Raw genomic sequence first — 22548 nt, forward strand, 5'->3', positions numbered from 1 at the left:
AGAGAGAGCGCGTGCAGCATTGTTATGCCAAGATGAAGAGGACGGTCATTCGGCAGATGAACTTCGTCAACTCCACGCGGTTGTCTCCATCCTCTTGGACGTTTGGTGAGTTTTTAATGCACTCTATTCTATTCCCGCCGTATCTCTCTCTCTCTCTCGGGAGCCAAACGGGCCGGCTAGCTGTTGTAGTAGCTAACGGTGTGTGGCCTGGTGTCAGTACCTGGCTACTCTATTTGCAGTTAGCCTATTTAGCTGATGTCGGCCATTGGCTCCTTGCTACTTTGTTTTCTATGGTATAGACCCTCTTCTCTTTGGATTTAAGTGTTGATCTTTGTCCTTTTGGATCTATGTATATTCATGTTGCCTTTGTGAAGTTATCTTTTCCTTCCGTTTTGTTCTTCCATTAAAAGTTGAATATCCTTTAGGGGCTCATCTTTGCTTATCTCTCTCATACATGCTCTCTCTCTCTAACACACACACACACAGACATGCTCTCTCTCTCTAATACACAAACACACATGCTCTCTCTCTCTCTTTCTAACACACACAGACATGCTCTATATCTCTCTAACACACAAAATGACATGCTCTCTCTCTATATATTTCTCTCTCTTTCTAACACACATATACATGCTCTCTCTCTAACACACACACAAACAGACATGCTCTCTCTCTATCTCTCTCTTTCTAACACACAGGCATGCTCTATCTATCTCTCTGTCTTCAATTCAAATGGGCTTTATTTCACATTCTTGTATTTCTCCCAGTAGGTATGGGAGTTTTGAGTTATTGTCGATGTTTTCAAAGTCTCTTTGGGTGTTTGCAATTTGTGGGAAGTATGTCTTGGTATAGTGGGCAGGTTGTTTCCACCTCATCTTGTGTGCAGTGGGTCTGTCTTCGCTTGGGAGCCAGGTCTGCCTATGGCGGCCTTTCTCGATGGCTAGGCTGTGCTCGCTGAGTCTGTACCTAGTCAAGGATCTTCTTAGTATTGAGTCAGTCACAGTGCTCAGGTATTCTGCCACTGTGTACTCTCTGTTTAGGGCCAAATAGCATTTCAATTTGCTCTGGTTTTGGGTTGTTTCTTTCCAATGTCTCTCTCTCTCTCTCTCTCTCTCTCTCTCTGGCCTTGCTCTGGTGGAGGGTCAGGGGCATTGCCGGGTCTGTGCAGCGATAACTGTATATTGACTCTCGCTCTCTCTCTTGCTATATGTTGACTGTATCATGCCCAGCCTCAGGCAGCGCTATTATTTAAGAATATGTTGACTGTATGAAAAAAAAATAAAAAATTATATATTTTTTTTACCTTTTAGGGGGGGGGGGGGGGCTCACGTTTAAATCTCGCACAGGGCCTCGCATTTCTCCCAGGCGGCCCTGAGTGTACCCATATATCAAATTAAATCAAATCAAATACAAAATACAATATCAAAGTAACAAAAGGTGAACGAGGTCGAAGCCCTTGGAATGTCCTTGTGTTCTCGTTCAATCAGTTCAATCCGTGGAAGTTCCTATAATTCAAGTTCAATCAGTTCAACCCTACCGGACTGTTGAGGTAACAGGAGTTGGGCAACAGGGGTATTCGAATCAGGCTGGCATTAGCCTTGAGCTATATCAGAGGTTCAGTGGGTTGGCTCGCCATCTTGCATCGTCCGGCACACCGCCTCGTCCCCTCGTGGGCACACGTGGTGATGGGTGGTCTGGACTCCTGGAACTGCTCCCAGGGTGCTAGAAAAACCTGGCCAAAACCGCAGGCTACTTTAACTGCAACGCTTCTTCGGTTTTGCAACTGGGGGAATCTTTTATAACTGTTTGATAACTGGTTTTATCATGCTATCTCATCTCGTTATCTAGCTCTGTTCAACTGCATGTTGAATCTACAGGGATTGTGTCTGCATCTGCGCAGTAGCAAGACTTGCGCGCCGTAAAGCAAAACGTGGCTGTCACGACATCTACCTCACTCACGTCATCTCACGTCATCTCACGTCATCTAACTTCATGACGCAATTAAAGGGCAATGCTGTAATTCAAAGGGACTTGGTACCCAATAATATTAACTACTTATGTTCCTACATAATAGCCTTAACTATTTATGTTCTTATTCAATGGCATTAACTATTTATGTTCTTATAACTTAAATAGTTGTGAATCTGAAACCTGGGTTACATTTCCAAGCACATAGTGTGTTAAAAACAGTGAAACAATTACCTATGTTTCTTATCTTTTTAAATTGTTTTATAAATATGAAAGAGTCCAATGGTAACGGATCAACAAATTTAGCTTCTAGCTGAAACCACTGTAAGTCCCGTCTTCCCAACGACCATGACAGTACATTTCTTAACACTTTAAGGACCAGCCACGTATATATACGTGTTTCGGTGCCATGCGTTGTGGACCAGAGGCACGTATATAGTCGTGGCAATTTGTTATTGTTTTATTCCATATTAATAACCGGATCAAGATCCCCAATCGACTCTGCAGATCTACCCGCCTCTGTGGAATCGGCAACATGCAATACCGGCCAGATCCTCTTAGGGATCCTCCACTGCAGTATCATTGTGGGCGAATGGAATTTTTTTTTTTTACCCTCCAACGGAGTATCATATTACTCTGATCACAAACCAACAGCATGCACCGTGTATCACGTTTCGAAGCGGAGATTTCACCATGGAATAAGGGTGAAATCTCCAATGGACATATCGATCTACCAGATGCCGATCGATAACGGGGAAATGCTGCCGGGTATCACACGGGCTGACGGTAAGAGATTTATCACCTAATTTATAGCCGGATCGGAGCTTGCTGTGCAACGCAAGCAATCGATCTGTGAATGTGGCTACTTACACGGACACTGTATTGGTAATCAATAATACTAATCGACGTCCCCGCCGCCCCCCTTTCATCCATAGATGGTCTGGGGTAGTCCGGATCATAAGCAGTTTGTGTTATTTCATTAGAATATATACAACGGAAATGCCGTTGAATATAACGTTAGTAGCCTTTAGCTCTATAACTAGCTTTCCAGAAAATAGATGATACGAAATCTGCGATAAAGCTTATATTCACGGCGCTATAAAATGACAACCTACCGATGGATTTTTTTTTCTTTAAGCCATTCTGAAGGGACGGTTTATGCACTCAATTGACAATGAGAATGGACAGATAGCAACACTATAAAGTATAGATATAGCTGTTAGAAAACCCACATGTTTGTTTACATTCCCCGGTCCTCTAGCCACTAATTAGACTAAGCCCATCGGTCGTCAAAGTGTTAATTGGGCTGACCAAAAATAATAATATTGGAGATTGGGGAGACCGAGGCCTCCCATGGATTCCGGCTTCATAAGTGTCAATAACTTTATCCTAGGCATTTTGTTGCACCAAATACATTTTGAGATGGGTCTATTCATAGATTAAAAAAATTCTGTAGATAAGTAACATGGTAACATTTGAAAAATGAAATTTAGTCTTGGAAGGACGTTCATTCTTATTATATTTATTCTTCCCAGCAGAGAAAATGGGAGCGTGGACCATTTACACAAATCAGTTTTTATCTTTTCTATAAGAGGACAATAGTTTTCCCTGTACAAGTTCTCTAGTTGCGGTGTAATGTTTATTCCCAAATATTTAAACCCTTCTGGAGACCAATTTAAAGGATATGTTTTATACATCGTTTCTGTTGGGGTCATGTGCAGGAGACAAACATTTGATTGATTGAAGTTTAACTTATATCCAGAGTATTTTCCAAATTGCTCTATTTCGTTATATAAGTGTGATAAGGACTGTTTTGGGTCTTTTATGTATAAAATAATGTCATCTGCGTATAAGGATATTTTATGTTCCTCATTATTCATTTTCAAGTTTCAAGTTTCTTTAATAGTTGTCATACAGAAGTACAGAATACTTTTATACAAAATGCTTCTTACTGTTACGCTCCAGAGACTGTGCTAGACAAGATAAGTATCAATAACATAGTATAGCATGTAAATTAGAAGTAGAAAATGAGGTCACAGTGTTCAGTATAGACATATGTACAATGTTCGATGCAGAATAGACGTAACTGAGTTACCATATAATATACAATACTATGCAGTGTACTAATATACAATACTATATAGTGCAAAGCAGAAATGGGATGAGGTACAATTTAGGTACAATTTACAGTAAGGTGTACGAGTTGTAGTGCAATCCTTTATCAATAAATATAAAGTGTGGGGAGTGGGTGCTACAGTGTGTTTGTTTAAAGTGAGTGTGTGCTATAAAGTGTGGGGAGTGGGTGCTACAGTGTGTTTGTTTAAAGTGAGTGTGTGCGTGTGGATGTGTGTGCTATGTGCGTTTGATGGTTGTTGTGTAGTGTTCATTGTTCGTTGAGCAGCCTGATGGCCTGGGGATAGAAGCTTCTTCTGAGTCTTTCTGTGCTCGCCTTGAGACTCCGGTATCGCTTGCCTGACCGCAGCAGTTCAAAGAGGCAGTTGTTCGGGTGACTGGAGTCCTTAATGATTCTCTTAGCCTTGCCCCTGCACTGCTTGTTGTAAATGTTCTGGAGGGTGGGGAGCCCCCCTCCAATTGTGCTGTTGCCAGTCAGGATGCTCTCTATTGTACATGAGTAGAAGTTCTTAAGGATCTTCTGACTGACTTGGAACTTCCTTAGGCGCCTGAGAAAGTAGAGGCGTTGTCGTGCCTTCTTCACAACACTGTCAATGTGTGTGGTCCATGTCAAATCCTCGGATATGTAGGCTCTGAGGTACTTAAAGCTGTTCACTCTCTCAACCGGTGCCCCGTCGATGCTGAGGGGGCTGTAGTCCTTGACCCCCGACCTTCTGAAGTCCACAATCATCTCTTTTGTTTTGCTGACGTTCAGGGAGAGGCTGTTTTCCTGGCACCATCCCGCCAGGACCTTGACCTCATTCAGGTAGGCCCTCTCGTCGTTTGCAGAGATCAGGCCCACCACCACTGTGTCATCAGCAAATTTGATGATTGTGTTGCTACTCCGCTGAGCCACACAGTCGTATGTGTACAGGGAGTAGAGGAGGGGACTCAGAACACAGCCCTGGGGGGGCCCTATGTTGAGGGTGATGGATGAGGAGGTGCAGTTGCCTGCTCTCACCACCTGGGGTCTGCCCGTCAGGAAGTCCAAGACCCACTGGCAGAGGTCATAGTTCAAGCCCAGGTCCCTGAGCTTGGCTATGAGTTTGGAGGGGACTATGGTATTGAATGCCGAGCTGTAGTCGATGAATAGCATTCTCACATAGTTCCCCTTCCTCTTGTCCAGGTGTGATGCTGCTGTGTGCAGCACATGGGCTATGGCGTCCTCCGTGGACCTGTTGGGGCGGTATGCAAATTGCAGGGGGTCCATGTTGATGGGGAGGGAGGAGCAGATGTAGCCCTTTACTAGCTTCTCAAAGCACTTCATGGCTATGGAGGTGAGAGCTACAGGGCGGTAGTCGTTGAGGCAAGCAGGCTTGGATTTCTTGGGTACAGGGATAATAGTGGACTTCTTCAGGCAGGTGGGGATGACAGCCTGTTCTAAGGACAGGTTAAATATGTCAGTGAATACCGGGGCCAGTTGGTCGGCACAGACTTTTAGGACGCGGCCGGGGATGCCGTCCGGTCCTGCTGCCTTCCTGATATTCACTTTTTTAAAGGTCCGCCTCACCTCATGCTCTGTTACCCTGAACACTGAGTCTCCAGCAGCAGACCCCCCCCCCCCCCCATTGCCGTGGCTTGTGGGCTGGTGTTGTTATTACCAGCATCAAACCTCGCATAGAAGGTATTGAGGTCATTTGCTAAGGAGATGTCACTGTTCAGTTTGAGGGAGGTGCCTTTGTAGTCCGTCATCGTTTTGAGCCCCTGCCACATAGCTCTGGAGTCGGCCTGTTCAAACTGGAGTTCAATTTTATCCCTGTAGCGCCGTTTTGCCTCTATTACTGTCCTCCTTACGTTGTATCGCGCCACCTTGTGGTCATTCATGTTGCCTGCCACCAGGCCGTTGTTGTATGCTTTGGTGCGCGCTTTCAGAGCTTCACGGACGGATTTGTCTACCCAGGGTTTTGATTTGGGTAAACTTTAATTGTGGTAGTGGGGATTGTTTCTTCCACCAAAGTACGAACAAAGTCCAGCACTGTCTCCGTGTAGACATTAATGTTATCTGTGTCGCGGAACACCCCCCAGTCTGTGCACTCAAACGCAGCTTGGAGCGTCTCCTCTGACGTCACATCCCATTTCTGCACCTCTCGCGAGACTACAGGTGTGCTCTTGATTCTTTGTTTGTACTTTGGAGAAAGAAAGATGGCCGCATGATCAGACTTCCCAAAGCCACTAGCAGAATGAGCCTTGTATCCACCCTTGAATTGCGAGTAACAGTGATCTAAAATGTTACCGCCTCTGGTGTTACAAGTCACATGCTGATAGAAGTCAGGCAAAACCTTTCTCAGATTGGCGCTATTGAAATCACCCACTACTACAATGGCGGCGTTAACGTTCGCGGCTTGGAGTTTGTTTACCTCATCGTGAAGTCTGGAGAGCGCGACACTATCGCTGGCTTGCGGTGGAATGTACACTCCTACAAATAATAATAATAATAATTAATTTAATTTATATAGCGCTTCTCAATAACCCGAAGTCGCTGAAAGGTTATTGACCTTTGACCTACAAGGATGATCGCTGTTAACTCTCTCGGAAGGAAGAAAGGACAACACTTAATTGTTATATATTCCAGGTTGGGGCAGCAGTGGTTCGATAATTCCTTCACGTTGGCTGGATCGCTCCAATTGTTGTTCACCATGAAGGCGATCCCACCTCCGCGCTGTTTGCTGGATTCAGCTGTTCTATCCTTGCGGTGGATGAAGAAGTGATCGGCCGGTTGGATGGCGTGGTCCGGGGTTTCTGTCGACAGCCACGTTTCAATGAAGCAGAGAACATTACAATCTCTAACGTCTCTCTGGAATTTAATCCTTGCTCGGATGTCGTCTAATTTATTGTCAATCGATTGTACATTGGCTAGCAATATACTGGGTAGTGGTGTTCGGTGTCGTCTGGTTCTCAGTCTGTTACGGATCCCAGCTCTCTTCCCACGTCATCTGATGGTTCCTTCGTTCCTGGGGTCAAGACCTGGTCCTGGTGTTCTCAGGATCTCAACAGGCCATTGCTGCGGTTCAGAAAGCTGATCCAGGGAGTCAGGGGCGGACCTAGCCCATTTGGCGCCCTAGGCGAGATTCACCACGCCCTAGGCGAGATTTTTTTTTTTTTTTTTTTGCCCCCCTCTGGGTGGCGCTCTAGGCGACCGCCTATATCGCCTGTAGGAAGGTCCGCCCCTGCAGGGAGTAATCTAGTCGGTAAGTTTCCCGTAATCCGATGTCTATAAGTGACTGACGGTCATACACATTAACCCTTTCACTGCCACACCACGTCACTCCCAAATAAGAAAAACAGCTCAAAATGTATTTTTGACTGTCGAAAACGAAATAAAATACTGCATTCCGCCTGCATTATGAATTTATGATGAGATAGTAACGAAATAGTAACGCACAGCCATTTGGACAAGTAACTGCAATCAGATTACTGGCTTTTAAAGATTAACGCGCTAGATTACTATTTTCGGGGAAAAGTAATCAGATTACAATAACGCGTTACTTACTGGCATCACTGCTGATGACGACAACAATGATTGTCGCAGGGACTCAAGACGAGACAGGATTACAGTTGTTGTCGTCGTAGAAAATTTATAATAATCACAAAATACATTCAGACAAGGCGGCTGGGTGGCACAGCGGACATTGCGCTTGTCATCAACGCAAGAGACACCGGGTTCGACTCTGGCTGTCGGCGTTGCCTCCGGCTTGGGCCAGCCGTCATACTAACTCAATTGGCAGAGTTAGAGGGTGGAAGTCGATGGGTGGTAATCTGGACGTTGTGGACAGCGACTCCTACAGGTCGGTTGGGGACGCCTGCACAGCAGAGACAGGAAATGGCGGGGGTAGTGTGAGCCTCCCACACGTTACACCTCGCCAATGAGAGTCCGCGCTGGCAGGTGAAAAGATGTGACAGGCTGCCTCCTTGTGTACCGGAGGGGACACATGATGCAAGGCTTCTATCCTCCCTATAACCGGCCAGTGGGGGGCATATGCGAGCAACCATTTCAAGTTTGCGGACCCCTAGGCTTTTGTAGTAGGTTACTATGTGTTCTACCCAGAGCATGTGAGCGGCGCAGAGCGGCAGAGGAATCCGCTCTTCGCTCTGGACAGCTTAGTTCCGCTCTCATTCGCTCATGTTGGCCCCCCCCCCCAAGCCACTCTACGCTCGCTCAGCGCTCAGCTTCATTTGCACATCACACCGGTTCCTGACAGGGAGCGAGCAAGCGAACTAGAGACGAAATCGCGCGCGACACTGTCCTGATATGAGGCGGCGCGTGTCCGAGTGTGTCTGTGTGTGTGTGTGTTACCTGGAAGCACACGTGGGGGGGGGCTGCGATTCTTGACCAATAAAAAGTGTTTAGGGGCGGGACTCGGCCGCGTAATCGCTCAACTAGAGACACAGCGAGCGAATATCTGAGGGGTGGACGACATCGCTGCTCAGTTCGCTGTCGCTCGCGGCAGGTCAGGATAGTCTGATTGAAACGAATACATTTTAATCATTTTCGCAATCACGCTCGCTCGCGTCGCTCCCTGTCAGGAAGGGGTGTCAAGCGCTCGGCGCTCCTGCCCGCTCAGCAGGAAATTTTTTTCTTTTTTGGAGCATGATGTAAATTAGCTTGATTTGACCAAACTACAACAGTCTCAGTCCAGGCTCTCCAGTTCTTCATTAACACAATGGCGCCCGACCACGGAGATCTCGATTCCACCCATTGTGGACACAAGTTGTTTTTGCTTTTATTCCATTTTAATAACCTATTCAAGGTCGCCGAGCGGCACTGCAGATGTGCCCTACTCTTTGAAATCGAGAAAGTGCAATACCGGCCAGATCGTCTTAGGGGCGCTATCGCGATAATGCAGTGTGCCCTGTGGCTGAACGGAGCATTTTTATTTTTTTTTACTTTCAATGGAGTTTTCAGTTAGCTCGATTCTGGATGTGCAGCATGTAGCTTGGATTATGTTTTGGATTGCGGATTTCACTATGCAATAAGGGGATTTATCATCAGCCAATGGACATATCGATCTACCAGATGACGATCGATAACGAGGAAATTCTCAGGGGGATCCGGCTCATGGTAAGATCTTTTTCACGTAAATTACAGCCCGATCGAGCCTTGGTATGATACGATACGATCGGCCTATGTGGCTACTTAGACGAACATGGTTATTGGTAATCAATAATAAGAAACGACGTCCCCCGCCCCCCCTTTCATGCATACATGCTTGAGGATCGTGCCGATCATATGCAGTTTGAGTTTTAACTGTAGCATCTGTATAACGGAAATGCCATTGGATATAACGTTAGTAACTATTAGCCCTTTATCTCGCCTTCCAGGAAATATACTAGACCAAATGCCGTATAACGCTTATATTCACGGCGCTATAAAATGAGTATTGATGAAAAAATGATTTCTTTAATCCATTTTGAAGGGATGGTTTATGGTCCCAATTGACAATGAGAATGGAAAGATAGCAATACTATAAAGTATAGATTTAGCTCTACAAACAGCCCCACGTCTGTTTACATTTGCCGGTCCTCTAGAGATTTATTAGACGCATCCCAATGGCCCCGAATGTGTTAAAGGCCTCTCTAGAGTAGGTTCTGAGGTCCCTAGATGTGACTGTTTTGTGACAGCCAGCCTTTTGTTTTAGCTTTTTGCTGTTACAGAATATCATATAATGATCACTTAACCCGCATGCTATCACCCCTTTGTTGGAGATCATGGACTTGTCAGAGGTCAGAATGAGATCAATGATCAAATCCTGAAGCAGCTGTCATTACCAATGGAGCTTCCTCTGACTTTTTTGCACTAACGAGAGGGACAAGACAAGGATGCCCACTGTCAAGTTCACTCTTCGCGATGGTGATTGAATTATTGGTGTCATGTGTACGAGACAATATTAACATTAAAGGACTTTTTTTTTTACAAAGATGGCGCCGTTACGTCCGGTCGCCTGTCTGTGCGCTCCGTCGAGACTGTGCTTACTTTAGCTAATATTTATAATTTTAAGAGTTTTGTCTGTACCAACAGTAGGTGCATTTAAGTGAGCCTATTATGGGATCCACGCAAGCTTTCTATCGTGGAAACATCTGGGCGTCCCGCAACTTTTACTCATTCACATGTAGCCCCGAAAATGCTTAGAAAAGGAAAGCCGAAAGCGTGGAATAAACTCGTCGAAACGGAAAAGTGTCCCACAGGCGCGCCGTGATTCCGATCCGCGTGAAAGTATTCACGGCCATAGAGGAGACCGTGGGACACCTTTTTGCAACCGAATATGTGTCTCGAATTTGCTCCTACGCGGCGCGCAAAATCGTGCAAGGAAAAATCGGACCAAAAATGAACCAATGCTCCAGCAGTATTAATGACCCTGATGTAAACAAGACAAACGTCTTTCTCTGGTCTGCATCCCCTTATACAATTGTGTGTATTGAGCCGTACTGTATTGTACCCATTCTGCAATCTGTTAAATAAATAAAAAGAAAGTTTGACTGGCCGCGAGCCATACTGTAGTGTACATGGTGACTGCTTGACTTAAAAAAAAAAAAAATTATAAAAATATTTAATAATTTTTTTTTAATAATTTTTTTTTGGTTTCCCCTGTTCTTTTACCCACGCGACGCCACTGGTGTGTCGGGGACGCATCTCTCCTCTCTCTCTCTCTCTCTCGCTTGCTCGTTCTCTCTCTCGCTCTCTCTCGTATGTATCACGCTGTGTGGGTGACTGTCACTGAAAGCGCTTATGGGCGGAGCCCATCCATAACAGGCTGAAATCCTGAGGCTGGAAAATGATGCTTTTGAGTACTCCATTAGAAATATAAAACAATGATTATTTTTTTTTTAAATAAACCTTACAGATGTGTTCAATAGACTTGTGTAAAGTTGCCCAAATAGTGCAAGGAATAGCAATGCATGTCCCCTTTACATTTTTTTTTTTTATTATTGTCGAAGATTCAAATTAAAATCGAATCTTGGGCCCAGAAGCTTCGACGGCCAAAAAATAGCTGTTTCTTTTAGGGACATCCTTTTAGAGAGGTACCTATAGGACATACATCAAAGCCCTGGTCCATATCTCTGATCAACCCATAACCCTGACAGACTCCTTCAAATTCCTTGGCTCCTATATCAGTAACACTCTGAAATGGAACATCAACACCAACCACATCATAAAAAGGGCCTGAAGACGTATCATGTAGAAATTATGCTGGTCCACTTCTATAAAGCCATCATAGAGAGCATCCTCACATCATCTCTCACTGTCTGGAGCTCAGACAGTCACAACAAGGGGAAACTGGAGCAGATTGTCACTAAAGCCTCCAACTCACTGATAAGCACACCTTCAACCAAGCAACTAAAAGAACAAGTTACCCCTCCCACCTGACCCACCACCTCTTACAGCTTCTCCCCTCTGGGAGGCGCTACAGGTCCATATGAACCAAATACACTCGATTCAAAAGCAGCTTCTTTCCTACAGCAGTCAGAACACTGAACACCCTTTGCTCACACAAATGTACTACAAATAGGCTTGACTGTGGTGTGTGCATCTTACTCATAGTTCCCCACCCAGTCCATGGCTGACGGATGCAGTGAGAGAACAAAGACAGGTCCTGAGAGCGGCTGAGAGGAAGTATAGAAAGTCACGCCTCACTGCTGACATCGACACATATCACAACCTCTTGTTAACATTCTCCAAAACCATTACTAATGTCAAAGCTTCTTTCTTTCACCATAGGATCGAGGCCTCTGCCAAGAATCTTCGCAAACTGCATGCTACTATGTCCTCCCTCCTCACTCCCCCCCCACCCCCTCCTCCCTCATCTTTTTCTGCCGAAGACTTTGCGATCTTCTTTGAGGAAAAAGTGGAGAACATCCGCAGCTCCTTCTCCCAACCCCCACCCATTCCAAACGCTGAATCGAGAACCTCATCCTTCACTCTGTCATCTTTCTCTCCAATTACAGAAGCCGAGACCCTGACACTGGTAACGTCGAACCGTCCAACTACATGCCAGCTGGACCAGCTACAATCCCCACTCCTCCAGACCATAGCACCGGACATCCTCCCATTCCTAACAGCAACCATCAACTCCTCACTCAACTCGGGGGTGGTCCCCACCTCCCTAAAACAAGCCAGAGTCACGCCCCTCATATAAAAAAAAAACCCTGAACCCCACCGTCATAGCCAACTATTGTCCTGTCTCTCTTCTCTCCTTCCTTTCTAAAACACTTGAACGTGCTGTATCCAACCAACTTACTGCTTATCTCTTACAGAATGACATCCTAGACCCCAATCAGTCTGGCTTCCGGACTGGCCACTCCACAGAAACGGCCCTCATTGCGGTCACAGAGGCACTTCACTTAGCAAAAGCGAAAGGCCTCTCCTCTGTCCTGATTCTCCTAGATCTATCTGCAGCCTTCGACACAGTCAACCATCAGATCCTCCTCGCGGCCCTCGCAGGAATGGGAGTGGCTGGATCTGCGCTGACATGGCTGACATCATACCTCAACGACCGCTCCTACCAAGTGTCATGGAGAGGGACTCTGTCTGCCATTGTTATGCCGATGATACTCAACTCTTCCTCTCCTTCCCTCCCTCAGATATCCACGTCTCTGAGCGGATCTCGGCCTGTCTGTCCGACATCTCCGCCTGGATGACGACCAACCACCTCAAACTGAACCTAAGCAAAACAGAATTGCTCCACCTGCCGGCCAAATCCTCCCCCCTGACCGACCTCTCCATCACAGTCGAGAATGCAGCTGTGACCGCGTCCCCGACCGCCAAGAACCTTGGTGTTGTCCTCGACGACCAGTTGAACTTCTCTGCTCACATCGCAGCGACAACCAGAACCTGCAGATTCCTCCTGAGCAACGTCAGAAGGATACGCCCCTTCCTGACAAAAGAAGCCACCCAACTCCTCGTCCAATCAACAGTCATCTCCCGCCTCGACTACTGCAACGCACTGCTAGCTGGCCTCCCGGCCACTGCCACCAAGCCTCTTCAACTCATTCAAAACGCAGCGGCCCGCCTGATCTCAAACCTACCGAAGTCGGCCCATGTCACCCCACTTCTTAGGGACCTGCACTGGCTCCCCATTGCTGCACGTATCCGCTTCAAGGCCCTCGACCTAGCATACCGTGCGGCAAAGGGAACCGCTCCCGCCTACCTCCGGTCAATGGTCTCTAACTACACACCCTCAAGACCCCTACACTCTGCATCTTCTGGCCGCCTCAGACCTACTCCTATCCAAGCTCCCAGAGGGTCATCAAAGAGAAGCCGCCTATTCTCAGTCCTTGCCCCACAATGGTGGAATGAACTACCCATCCCAGTTAGGACAGCCGAATCCCGTCCAATCTTTCGCCGTCGACTAAAGACTCACTTCTTCAACCATTATCTGAAATGATATAAAAAAAAATTAAAAAAAAGCATCTAACCCTGACTAACCTTACTGTCATGCACTTGTCCTAATAAACTAACCTACACTGTAACATGCAACACTTTGATGAACATTGTTACTCAGCTGATAGAGTTGTACCCTTCTTGCTGTCTTGTCGTACAGAACTTGTAAGTCGCTTTGGATAAAAGCGTCAGCTAAATGACTAAATGTAAATGTCATAGGGCATGGGATATTCCCATGACTCTATCTATCCTTAACATGTGTCTGTATTTAATATCTATAACTTGTTGATATTAGTGGGTTTTTACACCTGTATCATGTGAGTATCATGTGGCCAGAGTATGGTCTATTTAAAGACGGCGACTTATGTATGTTTAAGTCTGAAGAAGATCAGTAGCTCTTGTGGATGTGAGAATAAATGTAATTTAAGGGAGTCTGTTTCATTGCAGTCTTCTATTGGTCCAGCACCAGCCTTGAAGGTAATTGGATGTGTGCAACCACTATATTGTTTTTCGTTTCTATTTGAACACAGCACTCTGATGCTTGACTCCCAGCACTACGGACTTTCTACACCATGTCAAATGAACACTCATGAGGCGTTTTAATTGACAGAGGAGGATGACACACAATTTATGCTAAAATAATCTTTATTCAGTGGTTCCACCCCAGTCCATGACTATGGAGCTTCTACGAAGATATTGGGTAAATTACAAGAAAAGGAAATCCTCCCAGAAAAGGAGATGTTGGCAAGGTAAAAGGACATCCCCTGGACATTGTAAGCCCCTATCTAACCCGTGCCTATCCGCTCTCACCAAAGGTTTACTTTTTGTTTTCCGTCTACACAGTATAATGAAGTTGCCACATACGTTGATGTGGAAGAGTAGATTTGAAGAGTTTTTTTAGTGGCCACACCAGGCACGTTGGAACTTTAAATCGGTAGGGGGTGCATCCTTTGAGCCGCCGCGGGGGGGTCGCCAGATGATAATAAAATAAATAAATAAAATGTCACTGAACTTAGAAGCAGGCCAGAATAGAATAGAATAGAAATACTTTTATTATCCCGTGGGAAATTAGACACTGCAAATCGCTCAACATTTAAACATTTAGACAGGACAGGTCACAATTTAGAATGATAACACAAATCAAATCAAGTTGCCTAGGATAAGAGTAGAGTAGAATAAAATAGGATAAAATGAAATGAAATAAAATATACAGAAATAAATACAGTAAGAATATACTGAGCATGGGGTAAACAATTTGGTCAATATAATTATAATTTAAATCTAACTAAATGAAATATGAAATATATATTCCAGTATTCACAGTGTCACAAGGTGCAGTATGCTTTAGATAGTGTATTGTCCTCCTTGGGTTCCAATAAGACCTAGATCTATGTCTGGCAGTCGTCGCTGCCCCCTGTTGTGGAGCCTGGAGGCCGCTAGTCGCGTCCTCCTGCCACCAATGAGCTGCCGCTCTGTGCTCAGTGATGCAGTGAGGCACAGTGATGCATTATATAGTCTGATGGCTGTTGGAATGAAGGACTTCCTGTGCCGTTCAGTGCTGCATTTGGGTAGTGTGAGCCTAGCACTGAACATGCTCCTCCTGTCAGCCAAGTCTGTGTATAGTGGGTTTTCCCTGATGGCCTGGAGCTTAGCGAGGCTCCTCCTCTCCGCCACCCTCGCTAGAGGCCAGTGTTTCTAGTTGCACCAGCGCAATAGTTAGATAACCTAGGTGGGGAACAACCAGGAGATCACTGCAACTCACACAAGTTGGAGAACTATCTCTCTCTCTTGCTCTCACACACACACAAAGGGAGCTGCATGTGATTGGTGGAGGCGGGACCCTTACAAAAAACTGCTAATCATTGACACATGCTAGCCTGTAATAATCCCCCCCAGAAAAATCTACTTTGCATTTGATATATTGCAAATATATGCCATCACACACACTGCCATTTAAAGGGTTAGAATTATAAAATGTTATGTGGTGTTATGATCAGGGCTGAAGTTGAATAAAATATTATATTTATCAATTACAAAAAAACTGAAAATCCATAAAAATCTGTGTTGTTGCTAATCATACATATGCTAGCCTGTTTAACAATCATTTGTGATGCCATCACAAACACTGGCATTTAAAGGGTACAAATAAAAGAATTCCTGCACCAGAATGCAGGAAATGAAGTCTTTGTAACAAAAAAATCCTGGTGGGGGACCCCCAGACCCCCTGCTTAAAAAGTGGCCTGACTGGGGCTATATTTTGCACTATATTTCCTGGCCTGAATGATTTAAATAAATCATAAATAAAAAAAATGTATATCACAGTAGCTCAGAGGTTCGTGGCGCGTGGGAAGGGCGGGAGACGGGAAGTGAATACAATTAGTTGTTTCACCTGTCATTCAATCAGTCTGTGATAGGGATGCACCGATATGAAAATTGGCCGCCGATACCGATACCGATTGTTCAACTAACACTATCGGCCGATACCGATACCGATATTTGTATATTTGTATATAAGTTTGTAAATTTTTTTTTTTTTTTTTTTTTTTTTTTTTTTTTAATGAAACTACTGTATATTTGTATGTGTATGTTTGTATTTGTAGGCCTCTTTACTTACTTAAAAAAAGGAAACATCAAGAAATATGTTTATGGTATCACTATCTCTCTCCCAGTATCGTCTTGCGGCCTGCAGAGGGATACTATTTTCTCAACCAGAGCTTTCAACCAATGCAATGGAACCATTCTTGCGGCCTGCAGCAGGATACTATTCTCTCAACCAGAGCTTTCAACCAATGCAATGGAACCATTTTGATTGACAGTCGATTCGGCCAATTACGCCACACCGGTGACCGCTAGCACCCACCTCCTGCTGTCCTTACCACCAATCGGCAAGCGTTTATAAATTTTTCTACTTCCGGGCATTCTGTTTGCGAGAGCAGAACACACTTAGCTACGTTAGCTGCTCGGCCCGCCGACCGGCGCTCCACGCATGACCAAATGAGACATAATGATTTTACTGCAACAAATGTTATAATAAAACAAAGCCTTTCTATACATTTGTCTGGTTGAAAACTTTATTAACAGATTGCAGAATGTGTAGTTGGGTACGGAATGAGCAACGGAATGGAACCGAGCTATGAACGTATTAACGGAGTAATGCCTTGTTTACTGCTATCTTCGGGTAAATAATATGCTTGTTATTGAACGTGTAACACTTCATTTTAACAGCAGATACTTTCTTAAATGCCATCTTCCCGAGAGAGGGTGTTGACGGGGAGTTGTGTTATTAATAGCATTGAACAGCTAACCGAAAGCTAGCGTTAACTATTGTTAAAGGTTTAGCCATAACGTTACCTTGGCTAAAGTTGCGGCTATTCATAATGCAGCAATAATGACTGCAGACCTGCAAGCAAAGTACAGCAAGTTGACAAAGGAGTATTCCAACGCAAATCACATTTTCACCAGTAACGTTAGTCTTGCATCTATTAGCTAATAACGTAGCTACGTTAGCTGCCCGGCCCGCCGACCGGCGCTCCACGCATGACCAAATGAGACATAATGATTTTACTGCAACAAATGTTATAATAAAACAAAGCCTTTCTATACATTTGTCTGGTTGAAAACTTTATTAACAGATTGCAGAATGTGTAGTTGGGTACGGAATGAGCAACGGAATGGAACCGAGCTAATGAACGGACTCGGAGTAATGCCTTGCTGCTATGGGTAATAATAATATGCTGATGTTATTGTCCGTGTAACACTAACTATATAACGCTAATGCCACAAAACGAATGCCTTGTTAATCATAAGTAGTTACTTTGATGCAGTAGATTGTGTGTGTGTGTGGGGGACGGCGGGCGTTGTGCAGGTAGATCGCGCGAGTGAACTTTTTTTTTTTGCCTTTTGACGCTACACAAATTGATGGGTATTTATCGGCGACTGCTATCGGCACATTTGAGCTTATCGGCCGATAGGCCGATAGCAGTCAACAAGGCACTTATCGGCCGATACCGATACCCGACCGATATATCGGTGCACCCCTAGTCTGTGACAGTCTGTCATCACTCGAAAATCTACTCTGCTGCAATCTTGTCGGTTTTACACGTATGATTGTGTACACAGTAGTGAGTAGTGTAATGAATTAATGAAAACTTTATTTAACAGATTGGAGAATGGCTACAATACAGTACGGCTCAATACACACAATATTAAAATGGTGAAGTGCTTTGAGCAGGATAAACGTATAATATACAGTGTTACAGTTATACAGTTACAGTATATAATATACAAATATATAAATACTGTCATTTTTTTGCAATAACTGAGGGGGGGGGGGGTGCTGCAGCACTCCCCGCACCCCCCCCTTCCAACGTGCCTGGGCCTCACTGAGTCTAATCAAACACATGAGTCAACTAACCGTGTCCTGTATCTGTCCCCACTACCAGTACTCAGGATGTCCTTCCCCAAACCGCCAAGGATACAGAGCCACCAGATACACTCAGCAACAGTCCTGATGGACCTATGAGGCTGTCCCTCACTCCTTTTATTTTTTTATCTACTTTCTTCTCCTTTTTTATTTTTTGTATCTACTTTTTTTCCCCATTTTCAATTTTTCTCCCTTCCCCAATTTCGTATTGTCCAATTCTACCCCTCCCCTGTCTCGAACATTGTTAGGACATGCCTCCCACAGGTCGGCTGCAATGTGGATGAAGCCTTGCATCACGTGTCCCCTCTGGTACACGAGGAGGCAGCCGTCGCATCTTTTCACCTGAACAGCGCGATCTCTCAGCGGCGAGGGTCTGCGTGGGAGGGACACGCTGCCCCCGTTGCTCTCTGATTCTGCTGTGCAGGCGCACCAACCGACCTGTAGGAGTCGCTGTCCACAACGTCCGATCCCCACCCACCAGCTTCCCACCCCCTAATACTGCCAATTGTATTAGTATGAACGACCAGCCAAGCTGGTAGCAACGCCGAGAGCTGGGCTCGAACCCAGCATATCCTGCGTTATTGGCAAGCGCCTTGCCCACTGCGCCACTTAGCCGCCCCTCTCCTCCTTTTTTCTGTGATTTTTCTCCCTATCCCAATTTACCTCTCATGCCAATTCTCCCTACCCTGTCCTGATCGTTGCTCGCATATGCCCCCCACTGGCCGGTTGCATCACATGTCCCCTCCGATACTTGTGGAGGCAGCCTGTCACATCTTTTCACCTGCCAGCGAGGAGTAATGTGTAGGAGGCTCACACTGCCCCCGCAATTTTCCTGACTTTGCTGTGCAGGCGCCCCAACCGACCTGTAGGAGTCGCTGTTCACAACAACCAGACTACCACCCTTCGACTTCCCACCCGCTAACTCTGCCAATTGAGTTAGTATGACGGCCGGCCCAGGCCGGAGGCAACGCCGACAGCCCGATTCGAACCCGGTGTCTCTTGCGTTGGTGACAAACGCAATGTCCGCTGTGCCACCCAGCCGCCCTTCCCTCACTCCTTTTTGAGGTAAATCTTACTTTCTACTTCCTAAATACAGACATCCATCTCTGGACATGTATTGTAGACTTGTGTAAAGGGATGTGTCAACTATACTGGCTAAAAAGAAGGAATATAAAGTGAGGAACAATCTATCCAAGGAATAATGGGAGGAGCTAAAGGCAATTAATGATTAAAACTAGTGCTGTCAGGCGATTAAAACAATTAATCTAATTAATTACAGGATTTGTAATTAATTAATCGAATTAATCGCATAACCATTTTATGCCTGATATTCTATATTCTATAATCATATTTCAAATTGCATGTGTCCGGATGGCAGAATTCAGTACTGTATCTAGTACAACACCTTCTGTTTAACCCATTCTCTGCCAGGCATTGTACCCATCATTGTACCCTCTCTGCCAGCGCTATACGTCTATGGAGATGTTCACCTTCTTTGCAGGGCTATAACTTTTTAAATTGTATTGTTAAATTGACATTACTATGGCCCATTCAACATCAATTATCTATCGTTCAGGATGTAGGAACGTTTTACTTTTTCATTCACACATTCATACTAAAATACCGTCTAGAGTATAAATATGTTTTTATCGTTTTCTGCTGTATTTCATAGAACGTGAGATATAGGCATAAATGCATATATTAGATGATCAAATGCAGTTTGATATCGATCAACGTTATATTAAAAATGTCAACTGTACATGGTCCTAAACGTCATGACTGGTCATCTGCGGGTGAACGGAGGGGGGGAAGTCGTTTATAATTCAATGGCGGACGTTAAATGATTCATTTAGTATGGGTGATATATTGATCAGAGCAGTTTGTATCGAAAATGGTAAAGAAAAACCCTGAAACTCACCCCAGTCTCCTCGTAGCGTTGGGCGATGAGAGTGGAGCAAAAAGATCGCTATTATGGGATGTTGATCGATGCTATCAATTTCCAGTTTGTATATTACTAATACACGTCCAAATCATGTTGATTATTGAGTTATGGCAAAGATCTATATCGACGGTGTCTGTATTGAGCCCCGGGACGATAAGCGAGTAGCCGGACGAAAATAGGGGACGGACCGAGCACTTCCGGCCACTTCCGGTTTGGCAACTCGTCGATCGGCCACGAGGTGGCGGTATTGAAGCGTTGCAGAGTTGTGATGGCCCAGACAGCATCACCTAAGACTCCGTGGGTGAAATATGAATACCATGACGAAAATATGAAATATTGATCTCAAAAACGCCTTACGGAGTTATTGGCAGACAACGCATGGCGGAGAAACCCGCCTTAACACGTGAATGGTGGAGAATGGGTTAATCATCTTCCATCTATTAATTTGCTTATATTTTTCAGGTCTGGTCAATTTGAGCATAGTGTTATTCAGTCAAAGATAAAAAAAAAATGTAATTGATATTCTCATTTGGTTCATTACAATTTACTCAAGCCTAGTAACAGACACAGTATTTCTGACATTGGGAATACATTCCCTGAGATCCATAGATGTCCCTAGAATCAGATACCAAGAACATGCAAATGGACCATATAAAAAAAGTCTGTAAATGTGTATTCTACGTTCTTATGGAATGAATGAGATACAAATTTTTTTTTGTTATTAATTTTGAGTACATTTTCATAACGCGATAATTTGCTGTGTAATTAATTAATCTAATTAACGCGATAAACTGACAGCCCTAATTAAAACACATTGGTGGTGCAGAGTGCTGATAAGCGGGCTCCATCGTTATCCTAAATCGTGAGGCATATAACAAGGAAATCCTAAAGCGTTTTTTTCTGTGGACCCAGCTTCTTTTTTTCAGAGCGCTCCGCCTTTTTCGTGCAGCTGCTCCGAGCGCCAGTGGCGGCTGGTCCATAGAGGGCGCTAGGGTGGTTTTGGATTTTTCTATAATAGTAGATTTCGGCCGCAAAAAATATAATAATTTTTTTTTAAATATATAATAATTACAAATTTGACGGCCACTGGGATTAGACGGGCCCCACTCTATAAGGCCAGCTTCTCATAACAAGGTTTAACTGTGCATCACGTTGTTTGTAGAGCTAAATCTATATTTAAATTTATTGCTATGTGTCCATTCTCATTGTCAATTGACACTATAAACCTTCCCTTTAATATGCCATAAAGAAATAATTTTTTCATCAATATTTTCCCGTATAGCGTCGTGAATATGAACGTTATATATCGGAATGGTCTGGTATAATTCCTGCAACGCTAGTTATAGGGCACTAAGCTAATAACGTTAAATCGATTGGCGTTTCGGCCATACACAAGCTAGAGATAAAAATGAAAATGCATATGATCGATATCATGTTCCACCATGAATGCATGAAAGGGGGGGGGGGGTGGGGGAAGTCGTTTCTGATTATTGATTACCAATAATGGCATTCGTTATTGTAGCATCATACGCTGATGAGAGGGTTGGATATGAGAACAAGGCCCGATCGGGCTGTAATTTACGTCAAATAGCTCTTACCTGTGGCCGGTTGGATCCCAAAAAGGATTTCCCAGTTATTGATCGCCATCTGGTAGATTGATATGTCCATTGGCTGATGCTATATTCCTTTACTGCATACTGAATTCGGCGTCGCAAAAACTATTCCAGGCGATCGGCTGAAGCCCTTGCTTCAGGCTAACAGAAAAACTAGGCCTGAATGAAAAAAAATAACATCCGGTCTGAAAACAAGGAGTACTCCATTCTCGAGACAGCGCCACTACCAGGATCTGGCCGGTAATGCACTTTTCCGAATCCCAAGAGTAGGGTATATCTGCAGTGCCGCTCCGTGACATTGAGTAGGTTATTAAAATGCAATAAAAGCAAAAATGGCCCTCAAGCGCTGGCGCTGAATTGCGTATATATACGTGGTTGGCCATGAACGTGTTAAAATGCACAATAACATGTAATATATCAAATATAAATCATTGTTTGTGTGTCCTGTTAATCCCCTCTCTCTTCTGGGGCGCTAGAAATATTGTCCCACTGACTGGGGGCGATTTTGCCAATTGAAAAATGCACAGAGCACAATAAATGGACCTAGCTAATACATTTTGCCAATCAGCGTCTTCAAATATGATGCCTGAAGGGTGCTTTTTCTAGCGCCCCAAGCAGAGTCACTGGTGTGTTAGGAGGTGCACGGACTGATGACCAGTGATGCCACAGATTACTTGTAAAAGTAATCTGATTACTGATTACTGATTACTCCTTTAAAAAGTAATCTAAGTTACTTTACTGATTACTTGATTATCAGAGTAACTTAGTTACTTTGAAAGTAACTAGGTTACGAAGTCGTCGTCGTTCCCCCAACAGTTTTTTTTAAACGCTTTATTGAAAGTGCATAAATTGTTTTTAACTTGTTTCTCTGCACATAACGTAAATTGTTAAACTAGTGCTTCAGCTTCTGTACCATCAAGTATGGTAAAGCAACAGTCTATGATGCTCACAGCATTAGAGCAGCCAGCCAGTGGTTTTACAAAACCAGTGTATCACATCTAACAAATGCAGGCTGAACTATTCAATTATATCAACTGTAACTATTAAATTGTTT

The sequence above is a fragment of the Notolepis coatsorum genome (genome assembly GCF_963971535.1).
Source record: "Notolepis coatsorum genome assembly, chromosome: 11".
Classification (NCBI taxonomy): Eukaryota; Metazoa; Chordata; class Actinopteri; order Aulopiformes; family Paralepididae; genus Notolepis; species Notolepis coatsorum.